Source organism: Equus przewalskii, chromosome 5, assembly GCF_037783145.1.
Source record: "Equus przewalskii isolate Varuska chromosome 5, EquPr2, whole genome shotgun sequence".
NCBI lineage: Eukaryota > Metazoa > Chordata > Mammalia > Perissodactyla > Equidae > Equus > Equus przewalskii.
This window is the reverse complement of record NC_091835.1, coordinates 74,064,999-74,088,874: the sequence shown is the minus strand read 5'-3', so window position 1 is coordinate 74,088,874 and position 23,876 is coordinate 74,064,999. Positions and strand designations below refer to the sequence as shown.

General features: G+C 37.8%; 2 pseudogenes; both read left to right on the top strand.

The window, feature by feature from the left end:
- The first annotated feature begins 4,026 nt into the window (after positions 1–4,026).
- LOC103562330 (olfactory receptor 6C1-like) overlaps positions 4,027–23,876 on the top strand; it is a 33,884-nt pseudogene continuing 14,034 nt past the window's right edge.
- LOC103562329 (olfactory receptor 6C74-like) lies at positions 5,391–6,351 on the top strand (annotated as a pseudogene).

Sequence of the window (23,876 nt, the reverse complement as noted above, 5' to 3'; positions counted from 1 at the left end):
AGCGTGCCCTGGAGAGACTCGGTCAGTTGTGTCTGTCCCAACTTTGCAAATGTCTCAGCCTCTAAAGACAGAAAAAGCACTGAAGACGTGACAGAGGTTGGATCCCCAGCTAGGCAGACACTTTCCCAGATGTGTGACCCTGAGCAATTCACTACCTCCCCATAAAGTCATTCATATTAAAGGAGATAATACTTGCAAATTGCCTAGCACTATACCTGGCACATAGACATGCTACATAAGGGGAAACTGGCTTACGACTTTACTCTTATATGTGTTTTGGCTTACTGCATTCAATGGGCCAAATTGATAGGTGCCTATTCCAGGAACAGACACCTTCCAAGCCAACAGCTGGCTCACCGATGGTGTGGTCCTGGAGGGCAGAGGCCATGTCCTCCACATTTCTGTTCTTCATTTTCTCACCTGCACTTTCTCCTCACAGTAACCCAACTAAGTTGACATTACTACACCTGTTGTACAGATGAGAAACTGAGGCTCAGGGTGGTAAAGGTACTTGCCTGAGGCCTTACAGCTAGTGAGCAACTGAGCCAGCGTTGGAACCCAGTTCTCAACTTCAAGTCCGATAGTGCCCTGCAGGTCACAGTCAGAGCAAATAACCCACAGAATTCTCTTCAGTATGTGTGGTCTGCCTCCCCAGCAGGTCTGTAGGCCACTCCAAGCTAGGGCCAAGGGCTTCCTCATCTCCATCCCCAGCGCAGAGCCCAGATTCCCCACCAAGTGGGCACCTGGAAAACTCGTCTGTTGAATGGAGCCCCCATGTGAACATTTAGAAACCCAGCAGATTTTTGCCCACTTGTACTTCTGCCAACTTCATCACGCCTTCTGGAGACTGGAATAAAGCCGGCTTTCAGGACTCTTGGTGTGCTATGTTCAGACAAGAACAGCACAACTGCACAGATCCCACTGTCCAAAGTGTTTGCTAAGTGCTCGCTGATTCTTCAGAGGAATTTCCCAAGATCGTTAAAAGAAACAACAACAGGGTTTGAGATTCTAATTGGGACCAGAAATTGGACAACTTTGGAGCTGGCCAGAGAACTGTGAAGCTCTGAAAACAAACGCTCACCTTTCTTTTCTCCCTCTCCTTGCTCCCGGCTCTTGTTAGAGCCTTTCAGCTACAGTTCCAACTCTCCTTAGCAACAAAGGCAGGGTTCCCAGAGTCGGGTGCCTCAGGAATGCCAGCTCTTCCCTTTATTAGCATTCAGGGCCCTTCATCTGCCTGCACAGTTGGCCACGGACCGTGTAAAAGGCAAAGCAACTTGGGGCAGGCCCAGCATTTAGCATGGCTTGTGGTGAAACGGGATGCTTCCAGAAAGAGTTTCTAAACAAAAGGCATCAGTATTATTCATGGAGCCACCAGGCTGCCTGGGGCACAACATGGCTCTGGCTCAGCCACATGATGTCTGCCTGGGCTCTGTGTGAAGGCATGGTGTGGCCTCCCCAGACACAGCTTGGCCCTAAATGCCAACAGTTTGGAAGGTCTTCCTTCTCTTCCCCCCGCACTACTGTCCAGTCTCTCCCCAGGCTCAGTTTATCCAGGTTAGACAATGGCTGGACTCTAACTGGCAGTGGGAGTGCCCGGCGGGGGGGGGGGGGTGTTGACAGGGTTAAATGTTCAGATGGTAGGACAATTGTGAACAGATGGCACTGCTGGGAATGGATTCCAGCAAATTCACAAGCACATTAAACTCTGACAAAGACATATCTGGTGGAGGGAAATTGGTACCTTGTACCAAGCCCTTGTTCAAAACACACACCCACTTTCCGACACAGTCTGAGAGTTCCACAAGGGGACCCCTAGCCAGGTTCTGTCTCATTGGAATTCCAAAATACTGATCAATAGCCAACCTCTGAGATATTCCAACCAGCAAAGCTGTTTCTCAACATTCTCATAGATCCAGCCCTAAGCAGAGTTTCCATCAGCCTCTCTATGTGTGAACTCCTTCAGGGATGTGCACCTCATTCTTTTGTCATCTTTTCTCTCCAGACAGCTCCGATTTGTTCTTCTTTTCTACCCTCCCTTGTGACCAAAGACAATGTTGTAAAGCTTGATCAATCATTGCAACAATGACTGCACCAACACTGTGCCTGCCCATTCTGAGAATCAGGGATTAAAAAAAAAAAGGAAAACAGGAAGAAAGAAAGAATAAGTGAAAGAAAGGAAGGAAGAAACAGAGAAAGAATGAAAGGAAGGAAGAGAGGAAGGAACTGTTTCATCCTCCAGAACTGACTGGAGTTGGGAGGGGGCCTCAGGAAGGAGGAGGAATTGGGGAAACAGATGTGTAAGCAGGTAAATTAGTTGGTCAGGACCGTTGTACCAAGTGCTACACACTGGGGGCCTTAAACAACAGAAATGTACGGCCTCACAGTTCTGGAGGCTCGAAGTTCAAAACAAACGTGTTGGGGCGAGCCCGTGGCCGAGTGGTTAAGTCTGCTTGCTCCACTTCAGCAGCCCAGGGTTTCACTGGTTCGGATCCTGGGCGTGGACATGGCACCGCTCACCAGGCCATGCTGAGGCGGCATCCCACATAGCACAACCAGAAGGACCTACAGCTAGAATATACAACTATGTACTGGGGGGCTTCAGGGAGAAAGAAAACAGGAAAAAAAAAGAAGATTGGCAACAGATGTTAGCTCAGGCGCCAATCTTTAAAAAAAAAGTGTCCACAGGATTGCTTCCTTGGACTGTGAGGGAGAATCTGTTTCAGGCTGGTTTTTGACATTCCTGTAGTTAGCCTGAGGGTGAGAGTTAAGAGTTTGGGTTCAGGTTCAGGTTTGGGTTAGATTGTTGGAGTGCGGGTTCAGGTACCAGTTTGGGCTAGGGCTATGGCTGGGCTAACGTGAGCGAGGGTTTAGGGTTTGAGGTTTGGCTAGGGCTACAGTTTGGGTTAGGGTTTGGGCTGGAGTTTGGCTTTGGAATCGGTTGCGAGTTGAGGTTTGTCTTGGGGTTTGGGTTTGGGTTCAGCTTGGGGTTAGGGTTCGGGTTAGTGTTAGGGTTGGATTTAGCATTAGGGTTAGGGGTCATGGGTTAAGGTTAGGGTTCAGGTTCAGGGTTCAGGTTCAGGTTTAGGGTTAGGGTTAGTGTTAGGGTTTAGGGTTCACGTTGTGGTTCGGGGTTTGGGTTCGGGTTCGGGTTAGGTTTTGGGCAAGGGCTACAGCTAGGATTAGGGGTAAAGATAGGCTTGTGTTCTGTTTGGGGTTTGAGGGTTAGGGCTGTGTTAGGGCTGGGGTCATGGCCAGGGTTAGCGGTAGGGGGTAGGGTTTAGGGGTCAGGGCTAGGAGTATGTGTGTGGTGAGGGGCCACAGGTGCACGGTGAAGGTCAGGTTAGGGTTCAGGGTTAGGGCGGGTGTTAGCGATCAGGGTTGATGATTTTGTTGGCGTCAGGTGGGGGCAGGGCCGAGGGCAGAGTCCAATTAGGAATAGGGTCCGGGTCGAGGGCTAGGAGTGACAGTGAGGGGTCTGGGATTATGGTTAGGGTCCTGGTCATGGCTCACTAAATTTAGCCTACAGTGGCAGGAACCCCACCCCGGGTCCTGTCGACAATCGGCTCCTCATGCCGGGCCCGTGACCTACAGCCCACGCCCTTGGCCTCCCCAGCCCACACCCCCAGGCCGGAGCTCCAACTCTCTGCACAACGAGTTGAGGGCATGGGGCTCCTGCAGGAGCCAGGAACATGCCTCAAGCTCCTACCCACGGACGCTGCCACTGCCAGCACGGCCTGCGAACACACCAAGGACCGGACACGTGCGGTGTTCACCTCTTTGCAACCTCAGCCATCAGCCCAGGCCAGACAGCAGGGAGCGCGGTGGCCCCAGCGTGGCCGGCAGGGCCCGGGGGAGGCAGCAGCGAAGCACACAGAGCGAGGTCGAGGTGCGTACTAGCACTGTGTGCTCAGGCTCTGCTCTACTCAGCGCCCCCCGATTTGCCCCTGTTCTCCCGGGGGGCACTCCATTGTCACGTCCACTTACGTGTTCGCCAGGTTGGGGCTTCCGGGAGCCCCACGGGGGAGGCGGGGGAGGGGAACCAGCGGCGGGAAAAGGATCCCTTCCACAGCCTGCAAACAGCAAACCCCCAGGTCAGGAGGAGCCGAGAGCGGAACTGGAGAGTTGGACAGCCAGCATAATGTCTGGATTAGGGTTAGGGTTGGGGATAGGATTGGTTTAGCGTTGAGGTTAGAAGTTAGGGTTAGGGGTTCAGTTTCGGGGTTCGCATATTGAGTTAGGGTTTGGGTTTCAGATCGGGTTTGGGTTAGGGGTTAGGGTTGGCGTCGCAGTCGGGGTCAGGGGTCAGTCACGGTCAGGGTTAGGGTCAGAGTCAGGAGTTAGGGTTAGGGGTTAGGGTTAGAGGGTTAGGGCTAGGGCTTGGGTCAGGGTCAGAGTCAGGGGTAGGGGTAAGGGGATTGGGGTTGAGGTAAGTGCTAGGGGTGGGGTTAGGGTTAGATTTCGGGCTAGGGCTAGGGCAAGGTTAGGATTGGCTTCGCGGTTGGGGTCAAGGGTCAGAGTCAGGGGTTACGGGTTAGGGTTGGGGTTAGAGTTGGGGTGAGGGTGAAGTATTAGGGTATTAGGGTTGGCATTGGGTTTAGGGTAAGAGGGTAGAGGATTAGGGTGAGGGAAACAGTGGAAACTTGTTTCCTGCCACACCAATATTACCAGACTGTTCCTGTTGATTTTGCTTTGGGAAACAAAGTGGGAAGGGTGGGGTGATAACAGAAATTGACGGAATGGAAATACTAGTAAGAAGAGAAAATAAAATTATTCCCAGTGCCTCATATTCACTTATATGAAATTGGATCCCATTAGCCATAAAAGTAAATGACACAAGAATCAGGCATTTGAGTTTGATTAGTTGAGTAAAGTGGTAAAGTTATACTAGCCCTGTGTATTGATTATGGCTAGGTTTGTGTGTGTGTGTCCATTAAATACAAAACTTGGGCTGATGTACTTACTATGATACATATCACTTCGTTCCTAGCATGCAAACTTCTTTAAATGAACAGGAATGGCATCCATCCCAATTCATGCATATCATCAAGAGAGAAGAAAACCTTTTCTATGCTTTAAAAGTTCCTCTAATTTGCTTCTAATTTATTCATGTAGAAACAATCAAGAATTATTATCGTTATATAGATTATTCTCTGGTGTAATTGCAAACTATAGGTTGAATTCTCTGTGTAGATACTCTGCCAATACAAACTATAATTCTTCCTGGCATAATCATCTTTAAAACATCAGTGAGCACTGTGTTGTTCTACATGAAACATCACTTTGCAAACTTTAATTTAAACACTAGGTGTCACTGTTATTTTTCCATTGGAATTATCATTTTTTTCTTTCCTTTTTTTTTCTGTTTAGACCTGGAAAGGTAGAGGGCAGTAATGGGAAATCATACAAAAGTGACAGTGTTTGCCTGATGACTCACAATTGAAAGTTGTATTATCTTCCTTCCTGCTTCTCACCTACTTGCTAAGCATCACTGGCAACTTAACCATCATCACACTCACCCTGGTGGACACTCACCTCAAGACCCCCATGTATTCTTTCCTTTGGAATTTTTCATTCTTAGAAATTTCCTATACTACTACGTGCATTCCTAAATTGCTGGCTACTATGGCAACTGGTAACAAAACCATTTCCTATAACAGTTGTGTTGCTCAAGTGTTTTTTGCCTTCCTTCTTGGAGCATCAGAATTTTACCTGCTGGCAGCTATGTCCTACGACCGCTATGTTGCCCTCTGTAAGCCCCTGCATTACACCACCATCATGAACACCAAGATCTGCATACAGCTCGTCCTCAGCTGTTGGTTTGCTGGTTTTTTGTCATCTTTCCACCACTCATCTTAGGCTTAGTCCTTCACTTCTGTGCCTCCAACATTGTTGATCATCTCTACTGTGACGCTTCTCCCCTCATGCATATCTCCTGCTCAGACACACAGCTTCTGGAGATGATGGGATTCATCTCAGCTGTGGCAACACTCATAGTCACATTGGTAATAGTGATAATATCCTATACCTATATTGCCTTGACCATTTTAAGAATCTCTTAAGCTAGTCAGAGGAGAAAGGGTTTTTCAACATGTTCTTCTCACTTGATTGTGAGATCCCTTTCTTATGGCAGCTGCACCTTCGTGTATCTTAAACTATCAGTCAAACAAAGAATATCTCTTTCCAGGGGAATTGCAGTGCTCAATACCTCCATTGCTCCACTTTTGAATCCTTTCATCTACACCTTATGGAACCACCAAGTGAAAAAAGCCTTCATGAATATGATACACAGGGTTGTTTCTTTCTCAAGCAAGTGAATATACTATTGCATTATATATAAAGGAAATGAACAAAGTTGTCTGAAATAATACCAGTGTATCCAATAAAAGCTCCAATACATAACTTCCTCCTTTTTCCCCCTTTCATTTCTTTGATTTTCATCTTTATCTCTTTTCAAGTTTTATTTTCACAAAAATCTTTGTTCTAAAGATGTTAATTCTTTACATTCTTTAATAGAGACTTTTTTTCGCATCTTTCTTCCTTTTCCACTGGATGTATGACAGAAATTAAGTATTTAATCTGCTTCATCTGTCTTTCAATTCTAGTAGTCAAGACTACAAAATATATTTCACTTGGAATTATATTTAATGTAGCATGTGATGCAAATTTTATTACTATCCTTCATTTGTGATCACGTACAAACTACTTAAAACTAATATTCATTTATATTTTTTGTAATACTACCAACTTATTGGTGCACATTCTATTTAAAATAATAAGAAATTGTAACAGAGATTAGCCATAGTGTTGATGCTCATCTTTAAAAATGTTTATTTCTTTAAAGAAATTATTGTTGTTTTAAAGTACATTCTATAGAAACTAGTTATGTATAAGAAAGCATATTTGACAAATACTATCTAAAGGAGCAAATAAAAGATAGGCAGGAATAAAACTACATGTAGTATATAAGTGACTAGACAATTAAATAGGTTTATGTAGAGTATGTAGAATGAACCAGATCTTAAAAGATATTTGAGTCATGAATATAATTTCAAGAAAAATGGTCATTTAAACAAATTATTACATTTTTTCCTTGATAATTTAGACATAATTTTTTATCCATTTTTAGAAAGTACACCTAATAATCCTGAAGCATTATCTAACTTTTAGAAATTTTAAGAGCAAAAAAATATATATGTAACATTTTGAGACAATCTAATAAAAATAAAAGCTAAGGCTCTCTCACTATTCTGATTAATTTTGATTCTGTTATTTGCCAACAGGAAGAATTTGTTTAAAACACAGTCCAAGTTAAACCATTAATTTATCATTGAGCCATGCTGTGATGCTTTCTTATGTATTTTTAAATATCTGTCATCTATTCCCTATTTACCATATAGGATGTTCTTTAACTCTTATTAAGGATCTAGCACTTCTAAACTAAGACTCCCCCGTTCCACTCCCAGGCAGATTAAAGTTACATCTATCTTCTCTGTTATTTCAGTTTGACTATGACATATCACTTCATATTGTATCTATTAGAACAGCTACCTGTTGGCCTCTGAATCCTGAATCCCTGCGTAGTTTATTATTGCTGTTTTTTGGTTTTGTTTTTGTTTAAATTGGGTCTCTAATAGGTAACACAACTTTTTAAGACAGGTACAACTTATTTCTTGAGAAAGCTTCCACCTGAAATGCTGAAACATTTTACCTTGAAACGCTTTCACCTTTTCTGTTCCAGTGAGGTCGGCTAGATAAGAAATATACCATTAAAATAAGACCTATATTTTATTCATTAGTCACTAAATTACAGGCACTGATAGGTGTTTTATACAATTCATGTAGTTATGGAAACAGTGTGATATAATACTTATTATTAGCATTATGCTTAAGAGCAAAAGATAACTCAGTGAGGCTAAGATCATTTTGAAAGATATAAAGCCAAAAAGAATAGTGAAAATTTAAACTCAGGAAGGCTTGGTTTTCATTACTCCAATTGAAGATATTGATATCTTTTAAACATTTATTTTAAGCCTGTTCTCCAGACATTTCTGAGTTGTCTGGTAGAGGATATTTCTTTCCTTTCCCTATTGAGCACTCTGAACGAAAACTAAAAGAGTATTTGTAGTATGGCTTTTATCCTGCTTGCTATCATCCTTACCTAAAGCTCCAACACTCTTGGGCTTTCTATCTTCTTGTCTCAAAACTAATAAGCTGTCTTGAGCCCTCTAAGTACTCAATCAAATATCACCTTTCCTAAGAACATTGTCTGTGTTTCAAGGCACAGTTAGTCACTCAATTCTCTGGGCAACCTCATCCTTAATACATTGTTTTTCAAGTAACTCACTGGCATCTATCCTAACTTGTCAATTGATATGCCCATAAATTTAGCTCTTTTGAATTAATTTTTCTGAACTGAATTCTCTTAGATATCTACTTCTCTGTCTGTTTATGGTCACAGTTGTGCTTTTGTTCATTCATCAAATTAATCCTCCAGAATTTAAATAAAATACCTATGACTAAAAGACTGTCATTTGGGGTCCGGCCCTGTGGCCGAGTGGTTAAGTTTGCGCGCTCCGCTGTGGAGGCCCAGGGTTTCGCCGGTTCAGATCCTGGGTGCTGACATGGCACCTCTCGTCAGGCCACTCTGAGGCAGCGTCCCACAGGCCACAACTAGAAGGACCTGCAACTAAGGTATACAACTATGTACCGGGGGGATTTGGGGAGATAAAGCAGAAAAAAAAAAGGAAGACTCTCATTTGTTATTTAAAAGAGACCTATAGAAACTCCCATACTTTGTCTCCAGAAACATCTCAACTTGTGGTCAATTAATAACATAAAATCTCTTCTCCTCCAAATAGAATTTTTATTTGAAAAATTTTTATTATAAATACAACATCAATATTTTTATTAAGTTGAAAAATAAGGTTAGTTCATCTTGGCATTAACTAGGTTTAGAACCTCTATAAGGTACAGATAATTCTTTCATAAAAATAAGTTCTACGGAGAAATCATTTTTCTATCTTAAATGTAATTTCCTAAATTTTAGAGTATATTTCTCATCTTTAGTGCTTTTTCCCCATATGGCATATTCACTGTTCCGTGTGAGGTAAGACAGATGCCAGCTCTTCAAGGAACACACTGAAAAGCTGAGGGTATTCAATGTTAGCCACACTCTGCCCTGCACCCCATCCCCCCCCAGCCCCCCCAGGGAAGAGTTGTGATCTGTTTGCAGTGACCTGTGCCAGCTTGATGGAGGGGCTGAAAGGGATAAGATGAAATTGCTCTTCTTACCCGTTTCACTGTGTTGATCTCAATTTTGTGGTCGTCTGGGATACTGCAAATCCTTACCTGGTCATAAAGGCATTTTAAATTTATATTGTTAGTAAATCTGCTTTTTGGTGAGAGGACAAGGGCTAGGTTTCCTATTCCACCATCTTGATGAATCATTTTCTTATTAATGTTTTGAGGATTCTTTATATAGTATAGATATGTGTCCTTTATCTGATATACAATTTGCAAATATATTCGCCCAGTTTGTAATTTGTCTTTAATTATAATGAGTGTCTTTCAAAAGCAGAAGTTTTCTAATGTAGATGAAGTTTCATTCATAATTTTTCAAATGGGTCATCCCGTTGATGTCATATCTAAGGTATGTTTGCCTAACCCAAGTTCACAAAGAGTTTCTCTTATGTTTTCCTTTAGAAGTTCTGTGGTTTTAAGTTTTACATGCATCTCCATGAGCCATTTATATTTAATTTTTATGTAGTTTGAGGCACAAGTTGACATTTATCTTATGGCATATAGATATTCAATTGATTTTACACTATTTGCTAAAAAGACTGTCCTGTATTCTCTGAATCACCCAAGCAGAGCTCTGTGAGACAGAAAACAATAACAAAAACCAATAAGGACAGGGCGAGCCCTGGTGGCCTAGTGGTTAAGTTTGGTGGGCTCCATTTTGGTGGCCTGGGCGCAGTTCCCATGCGTGGACCCACACCACGCCCCTGGCAGCAGCCATGCTGTAGTGGCAGGTCACATACAAAAAGAGGAAGATTGGCGGTGGATGTTAGCTCAGGGTGAATCTTCCTCAGCAAAAACAAAACAAAACAAAACATGGCAATGAAAACAAAAACTAATTCTTTAGAAGATAAATCTAATTGATATATCTCTAATTAGAACAGTCAGGGTAAAATATGAATGATGATTTTAGAATTGAGAAAGATGACATCATTACACATCCTACAAATTTTAAAGGGATAATAAGAATATATTATGACAACTTTAAGCCAAAAAATAGATAATTTATTTGAAATGGACAAAATCCTTAAAGCAAACTGCCAAAGATTGCCCAAGAAGAAATATATAAGGAAGAAATAGATAAGGGCTGAATTGCCCTATGTCTGTTAAAGTGATTGATTTGTAGTTAACAGCTTTCCCACAGGAAAAAAAAAATTAGCTCCAGATTTGGTGAATTCTACCAAAAATTTTTTAAAATACCAATTTACATACATTCTTCCAAAAATTTGAATAGGAAGTGAAAATTCCCAATTCATTCTTAAGCTGGCATTGCCATGGTACCAAAAACAAAGACAATAAAAGAAAATAAAACTACAGAAAATAGTCTTCATGAATACAGATACAGAAATTCTTTAAAATTATATCAAATTGCATCCAAGAATATAAAAATGATAATACATCGTGACTGAGGGAGGTTTGTCTCAGGAGTGCATTGTTGCTTTGACATGAGAAAAAACATTGATAATTCATTATGTTAACAAATAAAAGAAAAGCATTACACACAGATGAAAAAATCTGATAAAATTTAATATCTATTGCTGAGAAAAACTCTGAGCAAACTAGGGACAGAAGAGAACTCATTAACTTGATGGAGGGCACCTCACATTAATTGACAGCTAAGAGCATACTTACGTTAAAAAACTGAATGCTTTCTCCTCAAGATCAAGGAAAAAAATAAGATGTTCACACTTCTCACTTTTATTCAACATTCCGTTGGATGTTCTAGCCACTGTTAACAAGTAGAGGAAAATAAAAGGCAACCAATTAGAAAATTAGAAATAAACTATCTTTATTCACAGATAACATGATCTTCAAAGTGGAAAAAGTCAATGAAAGCTACAAAAATGTTACTTTAGTAATGAGTTTAGAAAATTTGCAGAATATAACTCAAATACAAAACTTAATCCTATTTCTATATACTATAATTAAAAATTAGAAATTAAAAATAAAAAATGCAATTTTCAATTATAAAACTTGAAATCAGTCTGGGATCAATCTGACAAAAATTTGTAAGATGTTTACACTGGAAACTATGCAACATTGCTGAGAGAAATTAAGAAAACCTACAATAAAATGAAGAGAAAACATATGTTCATGGATCAGATATAATGTTCATAGATCAAATTCAATGTTTTTCAGATATTAACTATCCCGGAAATGATCTATATTCAATGCAATCTCACTTAAAACCCCTGAAGGTGCTCTGTGTGTGTGTGTATTTGTGTGTGCAAAATTGACGAGCTGATTCTTAAATTCATATAGAAATGTGAAGAATCACCTGGAATCACCAAAATGGCTTTAGGAAAGAACTATGTTGGAAGGTTAACACTACCTCATTTTAATATTTACTATAAAGCTCCAATAATCAATGCGGTGTAACGTTGTCTTGAAGTAGATAAACAGATCAAGAAAACAGAACAGAGTCCAGAAATAGACAACAGGAGTATGAAAAGCTGATTTTTAACAAAAGTTCAAAGACAAATCTGTTGAGAAAGGATAGATTTTTTCAAGGAGTTGATCTGACGTTTTTCTTGTATAAGAGCAAAGCGTTTTTGGGCTGCCATTCAACCCTGTGAATTCCTATAGTAGACCTGGAGGTTTCTTAAAAATGCATGGCAGTAAGCAATTTTTCTTCCTATTTAAACACCAATAAGAAGTCTTTTTTGATTTGCCTTTATTGACTTTTTTATTAGCCTAAATGTATATAAATAACCTAAATATATATAAATGAACTTGTAAACTAAATTAATATATATTAACTAACTAAATATATATCTTTTAAAATATATATATATTAACTTAAATATATATGTAACTTAAAGTAGAAAAAAGTACATATTCTTTAATTTATCCATTTGTAAATGGTTTCTTCAGTCTGAAATTGCCGATGATGCATAATTACATGCTACAGTCAATTCTAAATTGTTTCCCATACATTAGTTCTCTTTATACGATATTCCTCAGAATTTTTCCTTTGGAACTTGAGGGATTTTTTTTGGTTTATATGCATTTTTGCCCATCCCTCCCCAATGGACTCTGCTCTGCATATATAATTTAAATAAAAGCATACGAGTTATTTTAAATACATTTTTCTATCATTTTTATTCAACCTGTGCAAATGCGCTAAGTTGGTTTGTCTTTTGAGAATGAGTATCAGGGTGATTTTTCAAAACCAGGATTTAGGATTACATTACAATTCCTGTGATGGTCAATGGCTAAGGCAGTATTGACTTCCAGTGATTAGATAAAGATTCTAATTATAATAGTTTTTAAACTTTGTACTGAGAACACACCATTATTATTATCAATTTTCTTGACGGGCTTTGCTATCCTCCAATGGACAGCAGTTGTTTCCCAGTATATACAACAAATAAAACAAAGCAAAATACGATAAAAACAAGCAATATATTTTAGTTAAAAATATTGTGTCTTTTTTCAATTAACCTTTTGGAAATGTATTCTTGTTTGTGTGTATATAATTTTGGGTGCTGTTTTTTTACTTCCTCCATATACGTTATAAAACTATTAAATATCCCAGAAATTATATTACTCCCTATCCTTTCTACATGTAAGGATTCCATTTACTTGCATGTTGTACTGTCCCTCTGTTGTGTCAGACATGCCAGTCTACTTCATTATATGCATTACCTGCAAACTTTTAAAAGAAATGGGTTACTAGAACACTCTTCACTATCTTTATTCTTTTGTATTTGACATTAATATTGCTGCCCTGTCTGTTACTTTCTTTCCTTATTTGGAAAAACTAAGCTTTTCCAAGCTTTATGTCATTATTCAAAGCTAATGTTAGTGAATAGTTTTAATATTTTTAATGGCAACTGAAGTCTTAGAGACTTCAACTACTAACTGGTCACAAGGTTTAATTGTAAAAATATGTATTTCTGTCCTTGCTGTGACTCCCATCTTTGTCTACCTCTGATTTGAGAAAGTGTGTTCTAGGAGTTAGTCATACAATTTCTGTTACCATGTGGGTCTAACAGACTGTTCTAGAACTATGTTATCTTAAATTACAGGGGAGAGTTGCTCAGTATTTTTTCCACATTGCTTTACCCGGGGCAGCATGTAATTCTTAAAGAGAATCAGAGAAAATGAAACTTAGATGCAATTGTTTATGAATAAAATACATTACAACACCTGTTAATACACGACCATATGATGACTCTACCATTAAAAAAATTTGTAAAACATGAAAATTTGGTAGTCAAATTTAATTCCCTGAATTGGACTTATTGTGTATTTGACTTAATTTCTGATTTTGAAGTTAAGTTCAAATTATAGTTGCCTTACCTTCTTGAAACTATTTTATTTATTGTTCCCCATGTGTGCAAGGAAGAGATGTATGTTGACAAAATTAATTACGATTTTATCCTCTTTTATGGTCATATTTTATTATCAATAGGGAGATTTATAACTACTGATTTTTATGGGAAGAGGCAGTGTGGACATATTGTGCTTCTGTAAAGAATTTCCACATTCCCTCAAATTCACGCTCACTGTGAAGTTTGGTACTCAGGTATCAATGATTTTAATGACATCCATCTTCTGTTCCAGATAAGTTGCATTTTGCGAAATTTTGTTCTTATAATTGTTGCCATTCAAAACCTCAAAATAGGTTGTTATTCTTTAAAATGAAATAAAAAGTGCAACTCAAAAAACTCAGGACATCACCTGATGAAAGATAAGCAGCTGCTCCAAGAGACAGAGATTCCATATTGCCAACTGTACCCTTATAAGATGCTACAGTTTTATCGTTTTCTACTTACTACAGACTCAAGGGATCTATTGAAATAAAACGAAGAAAGAAAAACTCTTCTTTTGAGATGAGAAAAGTACTGATTATTGGCAATAGAAGACACCGTTGCAATCTACTTTTAAATGAAAGCCAAAGTGAAAGTATCCCAGAAGAGATCAGAAGTAATTGAGAAAAATCAGTGAAATATTGAACAGGATCGTCAGCAGTTCACTGTCCCCGGCAACACTGGGCAATCTCAAGCTGGTTTACACCAGCACAAGACATCGCCTCACTTCCAGTTAGCGACAGAGGCAATGTTAGACTTTATTATAAACTGTTTTCCACTCTGGTGTATGTATACATTATCTATAAGTATTAATTCTACATAATATATCATCGGATTAATAAGGTGAAACTTGGGGTGGATTTTTGATGAAATTTTTTTTGATCCTTCAAGTGAACTGAATTTTGTCTATTAAATACATTTTACCTTGATGCCCAAACCCTGAGACAATCCAATGCCCATCAGCTGGTGAATGGTTTAACAATTGTGGTATATGCATGTAATTGGAATAAACTAATGATATGTAAAAGGCACAAATGAATCTTAGAAACATGCTCAGTAAATGAAGCCAGATACAATATCTAGGTACTCTGTGACTCTATTTATAATTCTGGAAAACACTAAACTCTAGGGACAGAATCTTGTCAGTGCTTAGGGGCTGAGGGGGAGGAAAAGTGGGTTACTACGGAAGTGTCCTCATGAGGGGCCTTCTTAGGGTGATGGAAACATTTTATATAGAAAACATGTCGGAAACATATATATCATTTTATATATGATAGTGCTGGTTGTATGGCTATATATGTCTGTTAAAGTTCATCAAACCGTACACCCCGAAAATGTGAACTGTTTTGTAGTTAAATTCTATCTCAATAATCTATGTATCAAATATATTTGGATGCAACTTGCCACTTTTTTAGTAGGCTATTGAGAAGATTACTTAGATCTATACTGTCCAATATGATAGCCACTAGCCACATGTGGATACTCAGTATACATATAAATTTAAAACTATGAGCATTAAATTAAATAATTCAGTTCCTCAGTTGCAGTAGCTTCATTTCAAGTGCTTGATAACTATAGGTGGCTAGTAGCTACCATATTAACCAGCATTGACATAGATAATTGATATTTAGCTGTCATCTTTTCTAATGCATACATTTAATTGTGTAAATTTTCTGTAAATGTGTCTTTAGTAGATATCTCATAATTTTGATATGCTACATTTTATGATATAGCCCCGAATTTTCTCTAATTCCTTTCTGATTTCTTTTTTTTGGTGAGGAAGATTGGCCCTGAGCTAACATCTGTTCCAATCTTCCTCTGCTTTTTGAATGTGGGACGCTGCCACAACATGTCTTGATGAGCAATGTGTTGGCCCACCCAGGATCTGGACCCACAAACCCTGGGCTGCTGAAGCGGAGTGTGTAAAATTCACCATTATGCTGCTGGGCCAGCCCCTCTGATTCTTTTTTTTAAACCGATTGGTTATTTAGAAGTATTTTGCTTAACTTCCAAATATTGGGGACTTTCTAGTTATTTGTCTGTCATTGATTCTTGCTTAATTCCACTATAATTAGAAAGTATACTTGTAAGGATTTAATCCTGTGGAATTTTTTTGTACTTCATTTATGCTAAGCTCATAGTCAATTTTGTAAGCATTTCATGTACTTTTGAGAATATTAGGTATTTTGAACTTGCATGCAGAATTTCCTACTTATCACGTGGTAAAAAAGAACAAAGCTTAAGTTCTTTTGTATTTTTGCAAAGACTAATACATTTATAACAGTTTAGTTATTGTAATTTTCATCTCCATAATTCCGTTTTGGTTTCTTATTTCATTTTTCTGGTTTCCATTTTGTCCATACATTGCTTTCTTGACTTCTCTACATCTTCCTTCAGTTCTTTTAGAAACTTTAAGATAGTTGTTCTCAAGTCTTTGTCTAGTAGCTCTGTCTAGTAGATGTAGCAGATTAAGTCTTTTTCAGGGACACTTTCTGCTGCTTTATTTTGAATGGGCCATACTCTTTTGTTTCTTTTTATGACCCATGATTTTTTATTGAACATTGGACGTTTCAATCCAATAATGTGGTAACTCTGGGATTCAGATTCTTCCCCCTTCCCAGGGATGCTGGTTTTTTTGTTATTGTTTCTGTTTCTATTTTATTTTATTTTTATTATTGTAGGCTTTCTCTGACCCAAGTAGCAGCCTGAGTATAAACTCAAGGTCTTCTCAGGTTTCTTCTGAGACTGTGCCTTCCCCTGTGTATGAACAGTCTCTTTCTAGTTTTCCCTGTATATACATTTACTTTTTAATGTCCTAGGCTTTAATGTGTGGCTCCCAAAAGGGGAAAAAGGAAAATGAAGAGAGGGAAAAGGGCACTAGCCCTTTCAGTCCCCTGAAAGTCACTTCAGCTAAAGAGGGAAGCGCTTACTATAACGTGGGGAAGGTTTGACAACAATGGCCGCTTACCTTTTTGTCTGCACCTCTGTGGTCACAAGCAGCAACAAGGGATCAGATTGCTAATATTGGGAGGACAGGATCCTTTTTGCCCACCTTGGCTCCTGCAAACTGTGTGCAAGCCGCTCCAGGAACAGGTACACAGCTGCCTGCCATGGGTGTCGGGGTGCAGGATGGGTAGCTGCTACTGAGCCAAGAGCTAAAATTATGGCAATTAAGAATTTGTCGTCCTACCCTCCCCCTGGAAGTCGCAAGTCTTCAGTAGACTCTAGAGTTCCCAAATGATTACATCAGACAGATTCTGTCAGTGCAGCTGTTGTCTAGGTGGGAGACAGATTCCTGGTGCCTCCTAATCCACATCTTCCCCAAATTCTCTCAAAGATCTACTCATTTTCATGACAGGCTTGTAAACTCCAAGTAAATGACATATTTGGCTCAAGCAGATTCGTGGTCAGTCAATATACTCCCTTTTTCCCTACATTAATCAATCAATGTATCAGATATCAGGTTTTTAACAACTGTTCTCTAATAATTTTGACCACAATTTATCATAACTCAAATATTCTGAATTTTGAAGATAATCTCTAACATTGATTTTTTTCTACATTGGAAGAAAAAGCTATGTCCTTAAGATATTAATTTGGTTCGGTGAGTTTTTTTCTTTGCCCCATTTAATGTCTGATTGACTGGGCTGCAGAAACATCTGAAAAAGAATTCCCTTTAATCTTGTGACAACTTCTCCTCTTTTTCGTGGAAATCATTTGTCAAATGTCACATAATTTGTTTAGTATTTGAGAAGTTAAAACTAATAAGTAATTATCACCAAAGACTATTATTTCCTCAAAAAAGAATCAATATAACAGTCGTGAAAAGCCTCTTTGGAAATCCCCTTTCTAATCCCACTTACAAACTACTTAGCTGTACAAGTAGTTAATTGATCATTCCAGCATTTATTTCCTAGTTGGCTAAAAGGAGATAGTAAGAGCTTTGTTCTATTATGGAGTTATTCTTAGCTTTGATGAGATAATATTTATATAGGGCTTAGTACTTAGTAGCAACCAATACATAGGATAATTTGTTAATTTAATTATCACACTATCTAAGGAATATAAGGAGAAAGAAAAAAACTCAGAAAATTAAATAAAACAAATTTGATGCTATGAGTCAGAATATAGTACTTGAAAAAAATTGATTTCCACAGAAATTGACCATAAAAATTCTGACCTTTATATCTGCCCATGATCCTGATCACCTAATTGATCAACTCTCTCAGCATACTAATTAATGCAAGAAACCAGAATAATGAGAATAATAAATCTACTAGTGAGGACATAATGATGATGATGATGTAACTGATGGACGGATAATGGTTTCCAAACATAACAGGGCCTCATCCCTGGAACCTGTAAGTATTACCTGATGTCCAGAAAAAGGTCCTTACAGACGTGATTAAGTTAAAGATCTTAAAATGGGCACATTATCCTGAATTATCTAGATGGGCCTTAAATGCAGTCACAAGTGTCCTTATGAAAGAGAGGCAGAGGGATATTTGACACAGAAAGAAGAGGAGAAGACAATGTGAACACAGAGGCAGATACTGGATAATGTGGTCACAAGCCAAAGAAAGCCAGCAGCCCCCAGAAGGCAAAGAAGAGGCAAGGAATGGAGTCCCCACTTAGTGCCTCTGGAGGGGGAACAGGCCTAACAACAACTTGATTTTGGCCCAGTGAAACTGATGTCAGACTTCTGGGCTCCAGAACTGTGAAAGAATAACTTCATTGTTTTAAGCCACTCATTTTATCTTAATTTATTACAGTATCCACAGAAAACTAATACACTGCTCACTAAAAGAAATGACAATATATACATAGTTATAGTATCAATATTAATAAAAATCTAGCCTGAGGAACATAAGGAAGGGAAAGAGTCTTTTACTTCCTAAAATATGGCATTCAAATGTCTTAAAGATAAACTTCCTGGTACAAAAAGCCTAAAAGTTCTGAAATAAATTGAAAAGGAAAATGAAAAGGTGAATGGCTGAGCTGGTGGAATAGTAAGTGAAATCTGCAATGTCTAGAAAGATAGAGTGAACGAGTCCTGAAACAGATCATCACAGATGAGAGTCAGGGAACAGGTGTTGGCCCAGGTATTGGACTTTGCTGGACTTCAGAAAATGGGGGGATGAAGCAAAGTTTGGGTGCCATATACCGTTGTTTGTTGTGTTGCATGTAGCTACATGGAGCTGAAACCGGGGAAAGCTATCGTCCTCAAAATTTGAATGAGAAATATAAAATCTTCCCCTAAGAGAGAGAAATGTGGACACTTAACTCCTTTGACCTTGAGTATGGGTGGAAGAAAGAAAGCTTCCTTTAGAACTTCTTTCTCATCCCTACACTTAGACATATTCGGAAGCAGATTGCATACTTCCCCAAAATTTTAATGCCACCAAATCAAAATTAAGTTGACAGAGGTCCCAGTGATGAACACCCAAACACCTAACAGCTGCAAATGCCAGTCCTCTTTGTAGAACTCAAATATGCACGCGGATGCCATTCTAAAGAATGTGACTGCACAGTAAAATATCTTATAGTATTTGCATGGCAGGTCATTACAAGTAGTCACAAACAGAAACAACAAACTGCTGAATAGACTCATAAAAGTTGCAGAAGTTTGAAGAATCATACAAAGTCTATCAAATAATGTATAATAGCTTAACGAAATAAAAGTAAGGCAATTTTATGTAGGGATAAGAGACTACGGAAGAGTAAGTTTTAGAAAAAATAGAACTTATTGAAATGAAAATAAAAATAGTTGAAACAAAAATTTATATATAGGTTAAACAGCTAATTTACATATTTGAGGAGTGTGTAAACAGGACAACACTTCTCAATAACTTATTTAGAATACAGCATAGAAAGGCAAGATAATATAAATGTGAGAGTTCACAAAACACTGCATATATGATGAGATGTTCTAATATATGATGGATTGGATATTAAGTAGCAGAACATATCTAGAACAAGGAGAAACATTTATTAGGAGATAATAGCTACTAATTTTCCATAATTGATGAAAGAGACCAATTTATATTTTTAGGAAACCAAATAAATATTAGGCAAGTTTAAATAAAAAGAAATACACGAGAAGTCAAATCTTAATGAAATTACTGAAACTGCAAGGATAAAGAGAAGATTTTAAGGGCAGTAAAAAAGTAAAGATAGATTTAGAGACACAGGGCAAATAATAATTCAACAGCAATTTTGTGATACAAAGATAGTTTAATGATTTCTTAAAAATATGGAGAGAGAACTGTCAAATTAAACTTGTGTATGCAGCAAAATAATTATTTAAGAATTGGAGTTTAAAGGTTTTTTTAGGCAGAGAAATAGCCATGAGAGTTAGTTTTTCAACAGCATCAGAAAATGAGAAAAATATAAGCCACACATTCAGAGGCAATATTTGCAGCCAGAAATGATTAGTATCTGCAATATATAAAAACACTCTTGTGAAACCATAGGGAATAGATAAACAATCTACCTAAAACTGGCTTAACTTCACAGGACCTGACATATCTGAAGATGAGTTTCAATTTCTTTTCTCTAGGGAAATGTCGTTAACGTCACTATGAAGAAAGCAATTTCAAAGAACTTTATATAGCAATCCTCAGATGGAAAGCAGCTGGAAGAATGGGAAATATGAAAATCATAAGCTTGACATAAATTGGAGAGATAACAAGGTAGGGAAGAGTTATCAGGCCAGAATACAGGGAAGTGAGATCCAGGAAAATAAGTTTAGACTTTGGGCCTCCTTTTCCCTGAGGGAATTGCTGATTCAGAACTGTCATCACTGAGGAAAGCTCAGTGTTTTTGACTGATTCCTGGGTCCAGGGAGTCAGACACAGGGTGCATCAGAGGAGACTTGGTGAACACCTCTAATTTGGGGTTGAGAAACTCTAGTAAGGCACACTCTCACGAGTACTGTATTTTCAGCTTCAAATCATCTCAACATGTGCATTTGGACTGAGATTATCCTTGATTACTAGCGGCCTCAGGTGCCTGGCAAAACCAAAATTTAAACAACTTTGGAGGAAATATCATCATCCTAATCCACATTTTTTTTCCAATTGCACATCGGATGAATACGGTGGACTAACTTCTGTGGTGCTGGATTGATGTGTTGGTTTGAACTTGTGTTATTCAATATATAGAGACATTACAGAAGCACATACAGATGTAAATATCTGTATATATGTGTGTGTATATAAATGCATACATGTGTATAAATATGAGTGTGGGTATATATATACACTCTGTATATATTTATATGTATATTGTGTATGAGTATATATGTGTATGCCTAACTGTGTGTGTGTTTATGTGTTTGTGTAAATCTGGCCACTGTGAGGACCTGGGAATGTTGATCCCCCCAACAATGAGCATATGTAACACTCATAGAACTCAGATCTTGGCTTCGAAATAACTTTCTTCACTATTAAAAAAAGCAGGACTCCTTGAAGAAATGGTTTAGACCAAGGATGGTGTAGAAAAGGTACAAGATGAGCCATTTTGTGGTGCCAGGGAATCAAGAAGCCCTCAAAAATTGATGGAGCATGTGAAAAGGACAAGGGAACAATCTTGAAGAGTTCTACACTGGCCAAGTCTGGGGCAATAGAGCATCAAAATAAATAACGATAATAATGAATAAAATTGGAAACCACAAATCCGTAATGATATGAAATAAATAATTAATCTATAAATTGGAAGTTTTTCCAAGGATTGAGATATTTATATAGTATTCAAAGTACTTACACAAAATACTAATTTCAAAGACAAAAGAGTAGCTTTAGGGTGAGCAATCCTGTAAACAGCCATATTAATCAAGAAATAAAAGAAAATATCACCAATCATGGGAAAAAATGAAATAGTGTCATGCCTGATAGGATTCCATGAGAAGACATCATTACTTCTGTAATATTCCTGCCAAAGGTTAATAAATTTAATATAATCATGCAAAAACTTCAGAGAAAAATTCAGAGACATAATATATAATTACTGGAAAATAATTTCCAGTCAACATTCTTGAGAGTTAAGGAAAGACTAGGGAACTATTCCAAATTAAAGGAGATTAAAAATTTATGACAATTAAATGAAACGTAATTCTAAACTGTATTCTTTTTTCTATAAATGAAATTTTTAGACAGCTGGTGAAACTTGAATAGGATTGGAAAATTAGATGTTAATAATGTAGCAATGTTAATGTCCTGATAATTAAGGTTGTATTGTGCTTATCTAGTACAATATTCTTTTCGTCATAAATACAGACTACTAAATTGAGTAGCAGATGGGGCATCAAATGGCTCAGGAATAAAAGGTCCTTGTTAAATATTTTTTCTTTGTTTTACATTGTTTCAAAATAAAAATAAATAGGGGACCATTTAATACTTTATTGTTAGTGTGCTTGAGTCTATTCTCACTCTTAGCTACCCTGAGTCCAGCAGAGCAGAACCCTGCCTGGACTTTTTGCACCATCCTCTCATGTTCTGACGCTATATCAGACGATGCTCCACTGCGATTCAGAGGGATTTCATGGATGATGTATTTGGAAATGGGATCTCAGTGGCATAGCTTTCAGCGTCACAGCAACAGGCAGCTGCCACAGTATGACAACCAACAGAAAGACAGGTGGTGTGGTTCTCTGACTGGGAAACGAACCCAGGCCATGGTGGTTTCCCATTTTGGGGATGGGTCACAAGCAAATTAATGGGATCCTAACATATATGTTACCTAATGGAGGAAACAAACAGGCTCCTTTTGGGGCTAAACCTCTTTCCAGTAAAATTGCTCATATCGTCCCCGAGCCGTGGAATATCTGAAATTCTTGTTGGCGTTAAGTATAGAGTTTAAGTCACTTCTAGTTCCCTTTGGGGACAATGTCTCTTCAGTTTTATAGTTAAAACAATTTACAGTGGTTTTTAATTCCTTATTTCTTTGTTTTCTTTTTTTTCTCTCTCTTTTTTTAACTTAATTGGTATGTTCAGTCTCCAGAGGGCATTTCTTTTTCTTTCCACTTTCTATTTCAATTAATCCCTTTGTGTCTCTTATGAGGAAAATGATAAAACTGTGGCTTTCGTTAGTGTACAATTGGAAGCAAAAGTTCTTGGTTACAAAATTTGAGTTCCTTTCATCTGAGAGATTTCCCAAAGATTTTTCACTTAGAATTTTTATGAAGATGTTTTCCTCGATTTAAATATGCAAGAAAAACCCCCAGAAAATAAACCTTATCTGGCATGAAAGAGGATTCTAACTGAATTATCTGTAGTATCTGGGTCCTGTGATTTTAATGAGTGTAAGCGAAAGTAGAAGACGTTAGCAGATGCATATAATTTCCAGATTGCGTATCTGTTTTGAATCTTTTTCCAGAAAAACATCGGAATTAAATTTCTTCTTGAAATACTTGAATATTTTATAGTATTATAAAGGGAGAATATTCTTCATTTATTTTTGACTCTTGTTTCTACCATATTCTCAGAAGGGGAAAGTTATATCAATATATCCTGGACATGGTAAGTCATTTATAACTTAGAATAGGTATCTAGATCATAAATGAAAGCAACTCTGCAACCCCCAGTCAGGTAATATTCACTGATTTTTAAACTGTCATATTCTTTTCTATTTTTATGTAGATCCAATATTCAATACTTCCTGATTAAATACAACTAATTATGAGAAGACTGATGTATTTGAAACCCCTCCAAAATAATCATGAAATGAAATGAGATGAAGGAACAATGGAGAGGTACCGCAATCGGACAAAATAATTAATGGTGTATATTAGCATATTTCAATCAAAGAGGAAATAGGTAATTTCTATATGTTCCACATATTTAAAAAGTGCTTTGATCAACTAAGAATTTTTGCATAACATTGCAAGTTGACACTAGCATACTAGTCTAGATGTCACAAGAGTTTTTTCAATAATTTATGAAATACACATAGAAAATACATTTCAAGTAATACTTACGTTCTCTCTGTTTAGAACATTTAAACAGAATTCAGCTCATTTGGGAATGAGTGGCTAAAATTTAAATTCTCTCTCAAGTTCAAATGGGGAAAAAGGAAGGATTTAGTAACGTTGTAAAGATCACTGTGGCTTAAATGTCAGTTGGAGGCTGCTTAGGTTGATCTATGCTGTTGTATTAGGTATCATCTGTCTTGTCAAATTGGATCAAACTTTTGAACTTGTTTACATTTCCGATTTTTTTTTTATGTCTGTAGCTTTTAAAAAATTTGGTTATTTCCACTTTTGGA